The sequence below is a fragment of the Toxorhynchites rutilus genome, chromosome 1 (genome assembly GCF_029784135.1).
Source record: "Toxorhynchites rutilus septentrionalis strain SRP chromosome 1, ASM2978413v1, whole genome shotgun sequence".
Classification (NCBI taxonomy): domain Eukaryota; kingdom Metazoa; phylum Arthropoda; class Insecta; order Diptera; family Culicidae; genus Toxorhynchites; species Toxorhynchites rutilus.
In genome coordinates, this window is record NC_073744.1 from 57,388,153 (window position 1) to 57,405,302 (window position 17,150).

General features: G+C 36.5%; 1 protein-coding gene across 9 annotated transcripts in view; it reads left to right on the plus strand.

Moving 5' to 3' along the window:
- The window catches only part of LOC129777929 (mpv17-like protein), a 505,117-nt gene that overhangs the window by 398,411 nt on the left and 89,556 nt on the right, over positions 1 to 17,150 (plus strand). The gene's annotated exons all lie outside the window — the stretch shown is intronic.

The window sequence follows — 17,150 nt, forward strand, 5'->3', positions numbered from 1 at the left end:
TCAAAAGAGTTAAATTAACAGATTTCTGATCAATTAAAAGAATTAACAAAAACAACTGTTCTGGACAATCACAGTCCTACGCGAACCTTCTGTCCGTGCCCCTAGATTCAGACCCTTCTACGTTTTTTGTTATTTTTTTTCATAATCATCATCATTTTTTGATAATGTTTCCGAATGAATCCCATTACTACCTTTGCCTTCTCATTGTACCGTTTTCATTATTACTTGGATTGGGATTACCACTCAACGAACGAGCTTTAGCTGTTATTAAACTATTCAGCCGAATAATGGTCGATTTCCGCATTTGGCAATTACTGTACATCTAGGTGTCGAGTTAGGCTTATTCGAGTTCTTAATAGCGTTTTCTTTTTTTGTGATTATTTTTTTCATAATTTGGAGCTAAAGTGGTGGCGCGATTCTCGAAAAGAAAAAATTTTGTACAAACCCCATCAGCGTTATAAAATTTCTAAGAACACAAAATTAAACTCAAATGTGACTTAACATATTCAGAGAAATTTGTCGGGAGCTCTGAACATAGCAAAAACTAAATTTCTTTACCCATGATACTGAATAAATTGCATTAAAAGTTTATGCGTGGTAGTGCAAGATGTTTCCGAGTGATTTCCATTACTATCGTCGCCTTCTCATTGTACAGTTTCCATTGACACTTGATTGGGATTACCACCTAACAAACAAGCATTAGCTAAACAGTTGAGCCGAAAAATTGTCGAACATTAGAATTGAGCACTTACTAAGACGAGTTCAACTATTGATATTTACCTTGATAATATTCCAGAGAAACCTTTTGAAAGCGTTTCTTCAACTGCAAAGCATCTTTTGTACAACATGGAGGGACATCGATGCGAAGGTCATTAGTATAAGTCTCGGCCATTTTATTGTTGTTTTTTTTTTCAAAAGCTCATTAAAAACTAAATAATTTTTATCCAGCAGCTTTAAAGGACTCTAACAAGCGTCTGTCAAGGTACCAAAAAGCGAATTCTATATATAGAAATTTGATAAAAGAAAATAATGCAGATAATTCTCTTCGATATTGCAGTATAAATAGAGCTGAACAAATTAAAATATGATCTAATAAACGTTTCCACCATACCTTGAAGCTGGATTAATATTTTTTAAATGACTTCAAACTAAGTTTGACGATCAATATTGGCTGTAGCTTAATGATTTTTCCTAATTCGCTTGAACAAGCTTGAACAGAAGTATTGATGACAAAAAGTTCAAGCATCAACAAGCAAAGAGCTTTTGTTTAGCTCTTTGCTTGTTGATGCTTGAACTTTTTTTCTCTGACCTTATTGTTAAACAAAAGTTTTAATCCGGTCTAAATAATCTTTTACATGTTTAGCTCAGCATATCGTCTTATTTAGTACTTAATGCCCAATGCTATTGTTTGATCATTATTCAACTAACTATTTTTATTACAGCTAGTTATCGGTTAATGTAGGTAACAAATAATGTTCGTTGGGATATTAAGAACCGCGCAATAATTTTCCCGTGTACTGAATACACGGGAAGTCTAATTAAAATAAAATAAAAGGACGCAACTACTTTTCACTATTCAAATAATAATATTTCACTTACGTTTTTTTTTCACTTTGAAACACTCCGATCAAAATGGTAATGTAACAAAATGGCAGAGAGTTCTCGAAAGCTCCAAATCATAGCTAAAATATGTGGAATGGTCATCAATTGCGCTTAATTCCACGTGTTTATTGGCAAAATTTGTGCTCCTAAATTTGTACCGACCAAAAGGAACGACTAGAGTAGCAGCGAAATATTTTTTGATTACATGGATACCACTGGCAAAACAATCGTAGCTATCCCCCGTGCATATTATTCTATCCAAGACAAAAATAAAAAAACGAAGCCACCATATCAATGTGGGGTCACTCTAGTGAACCTCAACCTTGCATGAGCTAGTCTTGCCAGCTAGTATGCTCAAAGGAAGAGTGCTCGCCAACAGCTTTTTTCAAGGCTAGAGACGAATGAACTAAAAAAGTTTAAGTTAAGTTAGTCTTTATAATTCAGCAAAGTAGAAGAAGAAGAAGCGATCAATAATTTTCTAACCATGAAGTAGTCAACACCATCATCATAAAGAAGGAGAACCCAAAAAGAAGGACAGTAATCAGATCCAGCATACAAGAAAATCCTCAGCAGAAACATCAACAGGAGCAGCAGCAAACTGGTTTCAATTTTCCTTTCACAACCTGAGCTAACGACCGTACGGTTAGGCTCCCAAATTGTCTTTCTCAAGGCAAATAGTTAATGTTTAAAAAACCGTAGTTTTCCAAAAGCGCCTTTTTCAAAACTAGAGGCGAGTGGACTGCAAAAAGTTATAGTTCCACAAAAGTAACAAAGTCAGAATAATTTTTGTTCTGAAATCCGAGGTGGAAACTAAATGAAAAAGTACTTCGCGTTGGTTTTCTTATCATAAAAACTACTTGGATATACAATAAATTCAGTGTTTTAGTGTCGCTGTCGACAGTGAGCGATTGACAGTACATGATAATGATGAGAGTTTATTTGACAATCTGCTCAAATTGGTATTACATTGCTCTTCGAATCGCTCATCGCTCTCACTCAGCGTGCAAGCCTTCATTCATTGGCCATTGTCAGGGCAACCTTATCGTTTTTTTTCAATTTTCTCAACTGCAATAATGTCGATGTCCTACTTTAACACGTTAAGGCCCCACGTCGGTCCCTGGGGACTGACACTGAATTTTACGTCTTTTTTGTGGCAGTCTCACTGGAACGACAGTAGAATTTGCGTTCGAAGAGTGTCGGCATTGGAAACGACATCAACCAAGCTACAAATAGATAATCAAAAAAATTCACTATCGATTCGTTGGGACCGACGTGGGCCACACGAAAAGCTCACTGTCGGTCCCCTATTTTGGCCGGGGCTCAACGTGTTAACAATATGGTCGTGCTAAGACACTACTCTTCTAATTTTCATAATTTTTTCCGATATACGGAAAACGTTTCAAACGTTCAAGAACATTTCGATCTCGACCTTCGATTCAAAACACTCAGCAGTGCAGAAAAGGCTGAAGCATTGTGTTCGAGACATGACCGCATAGTTAATGTAGGATTACGTAACGATATTTGTTGATTTTGAGTACACCCAGGTTTTTTTTACGAAGATTTTCCAATTAACGCGTTTTTTTACGTATTACTCGCGTACAATACAATAGTACAATATCACATCTCTCCCTCAGCTCTCATTTCTCTCTTATGCTCCTTCAGAGCGTATAACGGTAATATGTGCTTGTAACGGAGCTTAGCGCTTATGAAGGAAATTAGTGCCGCACCTTATCACGATTCTTACGTGGATTTTAGGTGATGGGTAACGGGATGCTCACCGGGCGGTCCAACGGGACGAGGTTTTACGGGCAGCGATTCGTGAATGTCTTTCCCATGGGCATGACAAAAAAAACAATACAAAGGACGTGAACAATTGAATTCCATTATTTGTAACAGATTGGAAGCGCAACTAATTTGGGCTACAAAATATTTCAGCGGTACAAGAATAGTCACATTTGATATCTATCATTCGGTGACATGGTTTTTTTACGCGGTTTTTCGAATTAATGCGGTTTTTTAATGCGGATTTTCTAATTAACGCGTTTTTTTTACGAGGTACGTATCCCCCGCGTAAAAAAAATATATATATATATATTATATTTGTTTTATATATATTTGAAGAAGATTCGTCTCAGTCGACCACGTGTTAAGAAAATGTCTTGTGTTCAGAAATGTATGAGAAACTAGAACCCTCATTTCGACCCTATTTTAAGAAATGATTTATTAATTATAGAAAAATAAAAAAATAAAGTTTATGATCTTCTATAGACGAATTTCATATTTCTTTTAATTAATAAAAAAATATATATGGAGCAATTCTAGTTCAAACATTCAAAATCCAATTTTGACTCGATTATCTTCATTTTTATTCTGACTTGGTATATATGATGAAAACTACCCAAAATCACAATTTTAATTATCATATGACCAATTTAAATTAAGACATAATATTTTCTATGAAAACTTAAACAATTTCCTATTTTTTCTTCTCTGACCGACATTTTGTAGATCTTTTATTTTTTTAGCTAGAAATTTTTCACAAAAAAGTCAGAAAAATATCAAGATAACAAAAAATTCTAACTCCAAAACTGTAAGACCTAGAAATTTTGCTCAAAGAAGAAAATGTTTTCTTTAAAAATATCAAAAAACAAATTAAATTTACTCTGAGATAAATTATTTTAAAAATTCAAAGTCAATAAACTTCATGTTTTTTTAAATTTTGAAAAAAATGTACGAATACTTTTTTGAGTTATTACAAAAGCTTTTTTGCTGTAGAAGTGCCCATCTCAGATAGCAGTGAAACGTTGTGGGTGTAAAGACATTGATCATTTAAGCAACTTCGCATACTTGAAATCTTCGAAAAACAAATAAACCACTCTTTTTTTTAGATTGAAAAATTGAATTCATTTTTCTCTAAAATGTATTTTTTCAAAATTATCAAAGAAAAAAAAATTTGAATAGACCTTACAATTTCCAGCAAGCCACCCTTACATCGGAAGATGGGTTTTCATAACATTAATAATGTTCATCGGATTGCTTCATATTAGGACTAATTTTGTTCGTTAATAATTGTGTATTAAGCAGAGAATTCCTCATATGACACAAATTCAACAACGAGAAATGGTCTAAGTTGGAAATGTAAATACTATATCACTTTTCGTCATATGACATGGATAGAACGACGATGTCGAATGTCTTTTCTTCATCAACATATTGAATAAACGGTGAATAAACGCATCTTCATAGCATTGTTGCGTTGTGACTTCAATTTTGTTGGAAGGCAACAGATTTTTATCAGTCGACAGCGATGCCGTTACATCTTTTCCATCGCATGACGATGTATTTTGTGTTGCAAGTTATCGATGTTGTGTTAGACGACGATGAGGATATCGTTATTCGTCATTACTGTGTTTTTGACTACTGTGGCGATGACTTTTGTCTGCGCTGATGCAAAGTAGTTAAAATGATCAATGTCTTAATATCCAACTGCCAACTCCTAGAACGAGATGGCTCTTCCGTTCCCCTAACCAATGGACTGCTTCCTGCCCGACTCGAAACCAATAAAATCATGGAATTGTTACGCGAACGGATTATTGGCGTTTGAGAGCAAACAGAAATAAATGTTCGCTCCGTGCTGTAACAACAGATGGTGCTCTCGTTTTGGTGAAGTGTATGAAAATGTATACGATGTAAATTGCGCCATTTGTGTTTGCCCCCAAATAGTGGTTCCAATGTTCTGAATTAATTTTAGCGTTTTGTGCCAGTGTTCGCCAGTGGAATTTATCAACGAACGCTGGGAGACAATGAACCGCCTGGCTTATGAACCGTGGGGAAATGGATCGATTTGGGAGCTGCGCTCACTCAATTATTATCGTTTATATGAAATAACACAGTTTTATGGGATGAGTACATCACCACTATTCGCCATCTATTCGAATTGATACTATATCGGCTACTTAAATATTTTGCTTTCTAACTGCAGGATTCTTCGCACGGGATTTCAATTTTAGTCTTATTCATAGCCTCTATCAGATTATAGTTATTGTTATCGTTCTCTTTGCACAAGTTTACCCTGACTGCACGTAAAGTTGTCATTCGCTCGCAATCCAATACAAGAAGATGATAACGTCGAAGTACGATGACAGTGACAAGAGTGCTGTGGCTGTATCATTTTCTGCAAACTTCGACATCGCCCCACCACCCAATTTGGTCGGATGGTCGGATGGTCGGATGTGCACAACATAAATTTATCCGCTCCATCCAGGTTTAACAACCAATGCTTCGCCACACGAAGTTCCCCATATGATGGCGAATAATATGAATGGCGTTGATTCAATGGGCACGTATTGCGAAACACACTCACTCATGTAACAAATTGTGTCCAGTATCCAGTCACTGTTAATTTGGTTAGCTTAAAACTTGCGCAAATTGTACTCATGCAACTCTTTAATTCGAGTTGTTAGAATATTGTTGCAATGATGAATATATCATATGTTCATTTCCTAGCACCAGGCGTACTTTTCCATCGGCAAATTTAAACACTTACCGGCATATGAATAAACAAATAAGTTACAGTAGAGCCCCGATTATCTGCGGGATTGGAGGTCACTGCGGATAACGCAAATGAGATACACACACGAAGAAACATATTTCAGCATGAAAGCAATGTTTTATTATTTTGAAAACACTCAAACACTAAACGTTTGTTCACTGTATATGATCTATCCTCGTGGTAATATTCTTCTCGATATGTGTTCAATTCACCCATTCCAGTGTGACGTGTCACTACGTTTTGAATCGCCCCAAACCCGTTTGTGAACATTTCCATGCATAAATCATACATCTTCCTGGAAATAAACGACGTCATTAAAAAAATTGAGAAAGTTTCTTACAATGACAACAGTTGGAAAGTGCTTTGTAGTTGAACTCTTTCGTTGCCTAGTTAAACACTTTTATGGCGTGACAACATCTGACGATTTTGTGGTTTCCGCCTGTTAAACATTTATGTTGTTTTTTACAGTCCAGTTTCAAGAAAAAATCAATAAACCCCCTAACAAAGGGCGCCATCCCTTAACTACGTCATACTTTAAGGGGAGAAGGAGTTATGGAACTTTAAGACAATTTATGCGTTACGTTTTAGGGCAAACGGGACAGAATTTATTCGTTCCGTGCAAACATAGCATCGGGATACTGGAAAATTAAAAATTCCATTATACAGGGAAACTTCGATATAACGTACCCTCGTTATAACGTACCCTCGATATAACGTCACTCGATATAACGTACATTTTACCTCGATATAACGTACACATTTCCAAAGTGTAAGGGAAATTTTTTTTCAATATTTTTTTTCTGATAGAACAATGAATTACCTGTATTGTGATGCTAAAACAAGTTTTGTGCCTTCAATAAATCCCGAAATACAGCTGGTTTTGTGATTCCGGATTCTAAATGAATCAAGCTTTAATCAACAGTACGAAGGAAAAAATCATGAGAAAGGCTGGCTTCGTCTTCTGATTGAAGTTATTCATTAACTTTACAAAAACAGCAACACAATAATGTATTTTAGACTACGTTTGTGAGTAATTTATTATGCTTCGATATAACGTACAATTCGATACAACGTACAATTTTGAAAGTGAAATGTACGTTATATCGAAGTTTACCTGTATAGCCATTCCATGCCAAACCGATATAGTGGTTCTCAGATTTTCGCGAAAAATGGTAATTTTGTTCTTTTTGCCAAAACATTAGTCCTGCATTTTTTTGACGTGGAGCTACATCTTTCATTAAAGGTGTCAAATCAGAAAATAGGTCACGTTTTTATGAAATAAAGTTAACGTTAAACACTATTTTTGTCGCGAACGGATACTTATGATCTACATACAAAACGAGTCGGAAATTCCCTAGGATTTGTTTGATATACCATACATTACCCATGTGTGTGTAAATGTGTGTAAATGGTTAAAATTCATGAAAACTATATACGAGCATCTTATCGACGAGCAACGAAGGGGAAATCGTAAGACTTGAAACCCCCGCAGACTGCAGACTTTTGTCGGCCGATAGATTGGTCGGACGACTTAATCAGTATGGAGCGATATGTATATGCGCATAGTTTGATAGGCTTCCCGATTGCATTCAAACTATTCGGTCGGTCAACTATCGGCCGTCCGTTTAATCAGTAGGAGAACCGCGGGTAAGATGGACAGTAGGGATATGATGAACAGGTGGTTGATTTGTACAGCAAAACCTGTTTTTGTGCGGTTTTTTGTGCGATTTCTTTTGTGCGGTATATGAAAAGAAGCATATTTGACGAAGTTATCGTCCATTTTGTTTTTTTCGATGATTTATATACATTTCAGTGCGAAAAGGCATATTTGCGTCTCAATTATCCACTTCTGAAATCATTCCCCTCCTCTCATCAAATGCTCTATTTTTCTAAATTTCTGCATGACATGATTTCTAACAGCAACACATTTCGACATACAACTAAAAGCACAAAACAGCCACGCGCAACCGAAAAGGCAAAGTGTCCCATCGCAAAGCAGGGAAACAAAAGGAAATTGAACAGTGAATGGCGTGGATTTGAGTTATTTTTTGGGGTCCCTATCTACCGCACAAAAAAAGGTTTTTTTTTCCAAATGTGTACCGAACATGATTTTTCAAAGCTGCTGGTGAAGTTTTGCACGATTTTGACGTAGGACTACGTCTAACCTTTCAATATAGGGGCCAGGCATCCCAAAAGTACTGCATTTTCATAACAGTCGGTATGAAATTGAATCGACAGTCTCTGTGAGCGCGCTACACTCGTATACAAGCGACAGAGCATGAATGCATAAAGTAATACTATACAGCAACAGTCAGTGTTTCGTCGAATTCATCTAATTTGTCGTGCCCGACCGTAGTGAGCCGGGGAGACTGTTCGTTTCCGATTTTTTCGTGTCTGCTATTCCGTTCGCTCTGTCGCCGTAACAGTCGCTGACGAAGCGATGAATCTCATCGGTTTACCCGGGTTACTGTCACATGTGACTGTCGCCAGAAAAATGCCATGACATTTTTCTGGCGATCGTAATGCTAGCCTGTATCTTATGCGTTTGTGCTTCTTCACCAGTACGCTTTGAGATATGTATCGGACATATGGCTGTGATCACTAGTTGCGTGCACACATAGGAAGCCGAGTTAATTTCATATCGACTGTAATAAGAATGCTTTACTGTTGGGATGCCTGAATCCAGATACACAAATGATCAACAATTCATATGAGAAAAACACGCACAGCTTAATAATTCTTGGCGAGAGTTTCTTCGATAATATATTGGAGACGTCGGAAATACTCAGTGTTGGGAGTGTTTAGATTTATCCTCCAAGTTGGAAACTAATGCAGCGCGAACTCGATTATATACAGTCTCCGATTTCTTTTCACTGTATATAATCGAATCCTGTATATAATCGAGTCAAAAAAATGTTTTTTTAATTTGTTTTTCATGCATATAATTTTTGATTATTGAATGTAAAAGAAGAATTTAATATATTTTCCCAGAATCTCTCAGGAGCTGATAGATGATCATATTTCATGGAAAAAACCCTTCTACGCATTCGAATTTTAACAATGACAGAGTTATAGAACTAAACTGGCTCTACACTAAAAAGTACGCTACGTTTGCCAATTATGTTGCTTTCATTTCAAACATTTTTTTTTTTAAATCTTTAAAACATTTTCTTGCTAGTTGTACGTTTTTCTCATAATCCAGTGGACCGAAATGGCTGATTTTTTTAGCATGTAAAAATCTTATTATCAATTATTACAATTCACGTAGCGGTTTTTGAAAATTATGAAAATTTCCAAAATGTCGGCCATTTGAAAAAAAAAATTCAACAAAAATCGTAAGGCCGTGGTTATCAGAGAAGTTATCAATGATGATAATCGATCAAAGCAGATAGGTCCTTTTCGTAGGTCACACAAGAATTCATTTTTGCATGCTGAAAAAAAAACTTCTGCTAAATTGGTCCACTAGATTCTGAGATAAACGTACCACCAGCTGAAAAAAATGCGCTTAAAGATTCGTACAGCCATGTTACTATTAAGATGACCCCATAGTTTTTACTGCAGATTTTCAATGAAATGAAATATCGAAGAATCCTTCCGGTACAACATTGCATAAAAACCATTTTTTCGATTTACCAGAGTTGATTCCCCCATTAAACAGATTCCCGAAAAAATCGCAAATGAAACAAGTATAACGAAAATTTTCGCACGTAGAAGATCTCATGGAAATAAATTTGTACATAAAAAAAGGCAATGATTTTTTTATTAACTTCACACTTTCAAAAATAGCTGAATGTTCAAATCAAAATATCTCTGTATGTGGAAAATTCTTCAGATCATGATATAATTATAGTTTTGAATGTCAATGAATCATATATTTCAAAGCAAGAATCAACCAGGCAAACCTAATTTACCAGGTAAAAGTATACCGTCGTATTGTGAAATACAATCGAGTTAGAATTACCCGAATGGATCGCAATTTTGCATTCTGTAATCCGTTCGACGACTCAAGTTCAATCGAGCTATGCATCCAGCCACACTCTACAGTATCAAACATGTGTTCTATGTAACAGAGTAATAAAATCTTGCATGAACAACATATATATATTAATGTTCTGCAGTTCTGTAGTTCCGTGAAAAGCATTAAATACATTTGCAAGTCCGTGAATGAGGGCAGTAATGTGGCTGTATTTCAAATTCGGTATATCGATATGAATATGAAACACACTTGCAATACACTTGTTGTTTGTCATATAACAACGAATATATTCGCTAAAAATTATCTAAATGGCAGCATAACGTTTACCGGGTCAGCTAGTAATAATGATAATAATACTAAAATGTTACTTTACATTTTTGTTGATAATATTAAGATTACTCGCTAAACATATTTTATTCATAAATAAAATAAAATCTCGTTCATGTCCAAACCTACATTGCTAAGTGCGCAACACTTCCCCCAGCCGCATTCTAATCTGGCCCTACAGTTGCATTCGCGTAACTTTCATTCACACGACTTCCACCCACGACACTTCTCCACGCACCTCTTTCAACAGATTCTCTTCTGTTGCTCACACTATTTCCCCCGAAAATTTCTCTACATAGAATAGCCGCGCCATCGACAAATTAAATTTTCCCATATCGGAATATGCTGGAAAAATATATACTAAGACACCCGACATCATCAGCACGAGGGAAAAAAATCATCAACGACGGTAGCAACGTATAACTATTGCATTCAGAATCTACAAAAAACATCACTAATGAGCAAGCGGGTCTGTCGCAGACGAAAGACCAAAATACTCTCACATGGGAATGTATTCGTGTACAGTACACGACAGTAACAATAAATGTCGCATAACATTTCCACTGTGTGACTGTAGTTAAAAATTCAATCGCGTGACTGTCACGGGACAATGGTGGCGACAGTCATGAGATTACTGTCGTGATGCAGTACATTTGGTACCCCTGATAGGGGCCCATTTCAATATTTCGGTGTAAAAAAGTGTTCAGTTTTTGAACGCTAATACCTTCTCAATTAATGAATGGATTTTAGTTCCAAATACACACATTGATAGGAAATATCCTCAGCAATTGTTTATATGCTAGACATTACGGATTTTCGGCTCATATAAAGTTCAAATCGATGAAAAATTGGAAGAAAGAATTCCTTACTTTTCCATACATTTTGTCTGCGCTCCCGCGGCAAACAGCTATTCATTACAAGCAACCACGGGTACGGGCGAAACGACGAGGTAAAGGAGGAAGACAAAAAAAGAATAGAAATAAATATAGGCGGTCGCTACAACGTTAACTATAAGGCTATATAAAGTGAGCGATGATGGGGTTTGGCCACATTCTATCATCGGACGCCAAGCAGGAAAGACGCTATCTTGAAATTGATTTTCAGCATAAGAGATATCGCTGCATTTGCCGGGGATGTATGCGGTGCGATACCGCAAGAGTGAGAGACAGGAGTTTCAATGGGATGTGGAGCAGGAGAGCCTATCGAATTATGTTAAAAGCGGTGGAAGCGTCGCGCCGGATGAATGAGTGGCTAATCACGCTCGATTTTAAAGAATGCTGGAGTTTTTAAACGGTTTTATTTAGCTGTGACATATTTGTATGTTTGTATGTAAAATGTTTGTCTATGGCGCTGTACCACATTAATTGAAATTTGATCCCTTTCCTGTTGACCGATTGATCTGAAATATGGAACGCATCTTTATCTCTGCAGTCATTATAAAACTGCATATTTCATGATCATGAAAATCCAAGATGGTGACCGCTACAAAATGGCGGATTACATATTTTCTCAAAGCCCCATCAATATGGGTATCAAATGAAAGGGATTGACCAGTAGAACACAGTTATTTATGAGAAATGCAAATCCAAAATGGCTGCCACCACAAAATGGCGGATTACATATTTCTCAAAGCCTCATCAATATGGGTATCAAATGAAGGACTTGACTAGTAGAACACAGTTATTCATGAGGAGTGCAAAGCCCAATTATATCACGATACCAGACGGTAAATTCCTATTACGAAATGCTTGCCATCAAGCGTGTGTTCGTTGCCGGCTGAACAATAACCCCTACAACATTTGCACTGCACGACATTTGCACGACAAATTTTGATTTTATTCGTATTTGAATCTAAACGTTTGAGTGTTTGCTGAGTGCTGAGGTTTTATTTTATCCTTTGATTTTTTTTTTTTTTCTGTAATTTTGTACATGAAAAGTTGGTCATTCTGGGATCTGTGCTCCATGATATTCGAACAATGGACACCCCTTGGTGTAGTACTACGTCTTTCCGGTTATGTCCCCGACATTACCCAACCGTCTTTTTTGTATGCGACTTTTTTGTGCGGTCCCTATCCCCCGCACAAAAAAAGGTTTGCCTGTATAGTTGCATTATGAATTTCAAATTTCTGTTGATGGGAGCCCCTTCTGCATGCTATTCTAGAATATTTAAATCATCCTATGACAATGAATACTGATCAAAAGGGAAATAGGTAAACCAAAACCGAAAATCAAACATGATTCCGCGTGTAGATGTAATTATTGCGGCTCCGATATTAAGCATTTCGAGTGGTTTAATAGCAAAATTGAATTCGCTGATGGTTATATTTCGGTTTGCGAGAGTACGAAATTATTCCTCTCGTGAGCGATAAACTTCTACACTTCGTATATTATTGACCTGTCCATATTCTCCCCACTACATGTCCATTATACCCGTATCGATAAAAATGTTCCACTTTTCGGCTTGTTTTAATTTCAGTAAAAAAACATGAAAAAACACATTTTTATAAAACATTTGGTCAATTATTTCGAAAACCAGTATATTGAACTCTGAGAACATGAGTTTCCAAAGATACAATTGAAGTTTTCCTCAACATGTCCGTCTTACCCCCATCTCCTTTACTGACTAGCATCGATCTGCGCACACACGACGATTGTTTATCGACCGAAAATTCAATTCGCTCTCAATGTTTACATCCGACATACGTGCCGTGCGAATCACTGAGAATGAGATGCACCCAATACTCTTTGAATCTCTTTTTGATTTTCCTGCACCGTTCTCGTCTCCATTGTCAAACACAAATTAAATACAGTCTTTCGAGAATATTCGACCAACAGTTGGCTACTGTGCGCACTCTTGACCAACCCGACTGTTTGGTTGGCTCGGTGTGCGCACTACCAACTAGAGATGGGCAAAACAGTTCACTTTGATGAACAGTTCAGTCACTAACCGTTCATCTAAGTGAATCAGTTCTTTTGAACCGTTCTTTCGCTCTTTCGTTCAGCGGTATTAAGAACATGTACTGTTGACTGAAACCCAACATCAAAAGACAGCTAATCATTGATATCGTTGGATTGGATAGTGTACGTGTTGCGCAAGTTACTGAATAGAAAGCAAATTTTCCGATTTTATAACACCTTTTATTTACAGGATGTTATTAAATTCCTGTTGAAGAAAATAAATAGAGTACAATTCGAATTTAAGTTAAATATTGTAGTGCATGTAATCTTAATGTAAAATAATCATGTAAATATTGTAACGATATATGTTTTTATTTGTGTTGCAAATTTATATGTGTACTTACGTTTAGTGTTTGCTTTTAATCTGTAGTAATTCTATCCGTAGTTGCACAAATAATTTGTAATTTTAGCGTGGCAATTGTAATCTGTGATGGGACTTTGTTTAGGGTTCGGTGTTGTAAGTGTTCTCAAAATTTCTATGTTTATCTGTATTCTGTATGTGACGAAATCGAAAAGAGGCTAATCTCTGGGCACTGGCCACTAGAATATTACAATACTTTTAACTATATAACTTTGTAATTTATACGTAACTTTATAATTGTATTATTCACGTTAACTTCGCTCACCTTTTATGTACTCTGCTTTACCTTTTGTGCGGGTGACAGTTCGTCAACCAGGGCTGGGTTCGGGTGGTTCGGCGAATCAAGGTGAAGTGTTGGCAGGTTCGTCACTCACTGAAGGGGTGTGACAGTACGTATGGGATTTATATTTATATTTTTGAATTTTAGTGGGAAAAGATAAGGTCCTTCTTCTATAAAAGTCGCAAACTGTATGTGAAAATATGTTTGTCGGCCGACAAAAGCATATGTAATAATTTGATTTGGACAACACACAAAACCCATGTGAAATCATATTTGAGGGGCTCAGAATGCAAGGGGTGTAAGTGACTTGATCGTTTTCTCTTCATCAACTTTTTATCTAGTTAACTGCAAACTGCAAAAACTTTCCAATTTAAGTTTGCTATAGAATCCGATAGATGAGGTTCTGATGAGGTATTTTCCACGTTGGTAAATACAGCTAGGAATGTATTTGCTGCTAAGTTATGACCCAAAGAGAGTCGATGTAGAGAAATCGATCAAATCATTTACACCCCTTTCATTCTAAGCCCCTCATTTCATATTTCAGCAACGATTTTCACTAACAATCAATCATACACACAATCACGAAAACACGTACACGCAATAGTCCAAACAATGGATTGAAAGCAACGAAAAAACTTTTTTCTCAACTTGCCCTCACGATTTTATGTTTGCCTAATACATGATTCGCCCTAGCTTCCCCCAGATTTTTTTTCTGATAATCAGGAAGTATATGAATATTAAGCGAAATTGAAAGAATACATGAAATTGAAAATATATAGCTTTGCCTTTATATCTACGAAAATCTAATTTAATTTTTGCCCCAAAATTGAGCATACATTAACAAAATAAACCCTGCGTTACATGCATTTTGCTCATAAATGACAATATTGTTTTATTTTTCTTACAAGCGTTCTCGTTATATTTATCCATTCCGCCCAGCACTAATCAGTTCAGCTGCACTCGTTCGTTCGCAAACAGTTCGCCCGCAAACACTTCGTTCTTAAACAGTTCGTTCCCAAACAGTTCACTCGCAAACAGTTCGTTTACAAACAGTTCACTCAAAATCAGTTCTTTCCCATACAGTTCACTCGCAAACAGTTCGTTCTGAACCAGTTCGTGCACAAACAGTTTACTCTCAATCAGTTCGCTCTCAAACAGTTCACTCTCAAACAGTTCACTCACAAACTGTTCTTTCGGAATCAGTTCGTGGGGAGAACTACCGTTCAATGAAAAAGAACGACCGTTCGTTCACTCTTTTCGGCGAACTAGCTCTTTCGTACCGTTCGTGAACGGTTTGCCCATCTCTACTAGCAACCCAACCCGACCAAACTATCGTCTGAAAAAAAGTCTGCAGTGTGCGGGGATCTTTAAGCGGTCCTTACACGATCCAAGGCGCCTAGAAGTATATCCTAAGGTGGGCCAACTTCCTAAAACCACTCTTCAGCCATCTTGGAAGTCTACTGTGTTTTGTTTGTAAACAAAACACAATACGCTTGGGCCGAAGCTCGCTCGTGATCAGTCTGTCTCTTTCACGCTACAAGCAAATAATTCCCCTTCTGCTTTCTTCCGTTCTATTTTCATATACCGCTCCCCTAACCAACTTAGTGACGAAACGGCCTCACCTAGTACCATAGACCCGTCTTGACACGATCATCCGTACTGACATTACCAATAATGATATTCATTCGAGATTCACTTCTATCCACATAATTATTATCCCAACCCTACACAATAATTTCCTTTGCCATTACTTTCCTACAGTATTGTTATGGTATTTAGTTTAACAAGTATGCTTGAATTTTTATATCTCACAACAAAATTACATCGTCATTACTTTCCTAAAGTATTATTATGATCTCCCATTGATTAGGTATGATTCAATTTTTATATATTACACCAAAATTACGCACACAAATGAAAAGAGTTCGCAGAATTACGATTTTTTTTTATCACTTTTTTGTTTATTTTAGGCTCATTAGCTTTAGCTGTAACAGAGCCGAATTTCAATCGTGTACATGTCACATGTTTATCATATCTATAATAGAATTACGATATTACTGCACAAAATATGTTGCTGCTTATTCACTAATACTAATGCGTGAACCTTCAGAGCATACCAGGGTACCTGGATATGTACAATGATTCACAACAAGGAAGCCGTTTCAGACAATTTATAGGAGTGCAGCAAATTTTGCACTCACATCCGTGGAAGAAATTAACACGTTTTCGAAATGAAAATTATCAATGAAAATTTTCTTTTCTGTATCATATAAATATTCTGTTTTATGGTCTGAAAAGCTTTCTTCAAACAGTGGAAGAGTCTTGAACGAAAATTAATGCTGTTGGTTTTTACTTATAATCTCAAAAATTTGATTCACCCTTATAGTGTCCTTCAGAAATGGTTTAAACATGTTCAGAATAGCATGTTTTGAGAATTCAAAATACTATCAGCATTAATTTACATTGATCTTTTGATGGTTTCAAGCTGCTTTTTTCCACAGTTATTATAATGGCTTCTGGTTGCTTCACTCGTTCAAAACGTTCCTAGATATCGACACCGTACTTTGTTGTTCTAAAGTGAACTCAGCCCACCTTACTTTTTCAATCGTTATCGATCAAATGAACTCAGGGCACCTTATTTTATCAACCGTTATTAATAAAATGAACGTGCCCTGCTCTGATTCAGTAATGATGAACCGATATCAGAAAAACCGGATTTTCGTCATTATTTCAATTACACGATAATTTTCAACGTCATTCTGTTGAACTAATGCCAATACGAATGATCTCGTAAGGGCCGCTTTAGAGTCGAATGAACTGTAAAGTTTAAAGCCTCTTTAAAACAAAGAACGGAACGGAAGGCAAACTTTCAGTCTCGTTCTGTGTTCAAAGCAATGAACAACGCTTGTTGTTTTGCGACATCACATGTGAGCTTGAAAGGGCTTCTGCTGAGAAGAGTGCAAAACGGAAAAAAGTGTGTGAATATTTAGTTGCGTCAAGCCATTGATATATGGAAATTTGTATGCGTACGTGCGTGCTTCATAACGTACGTTAAAATAGTGCATCTTCGCTACGCTGAAATCCAATTTGTATC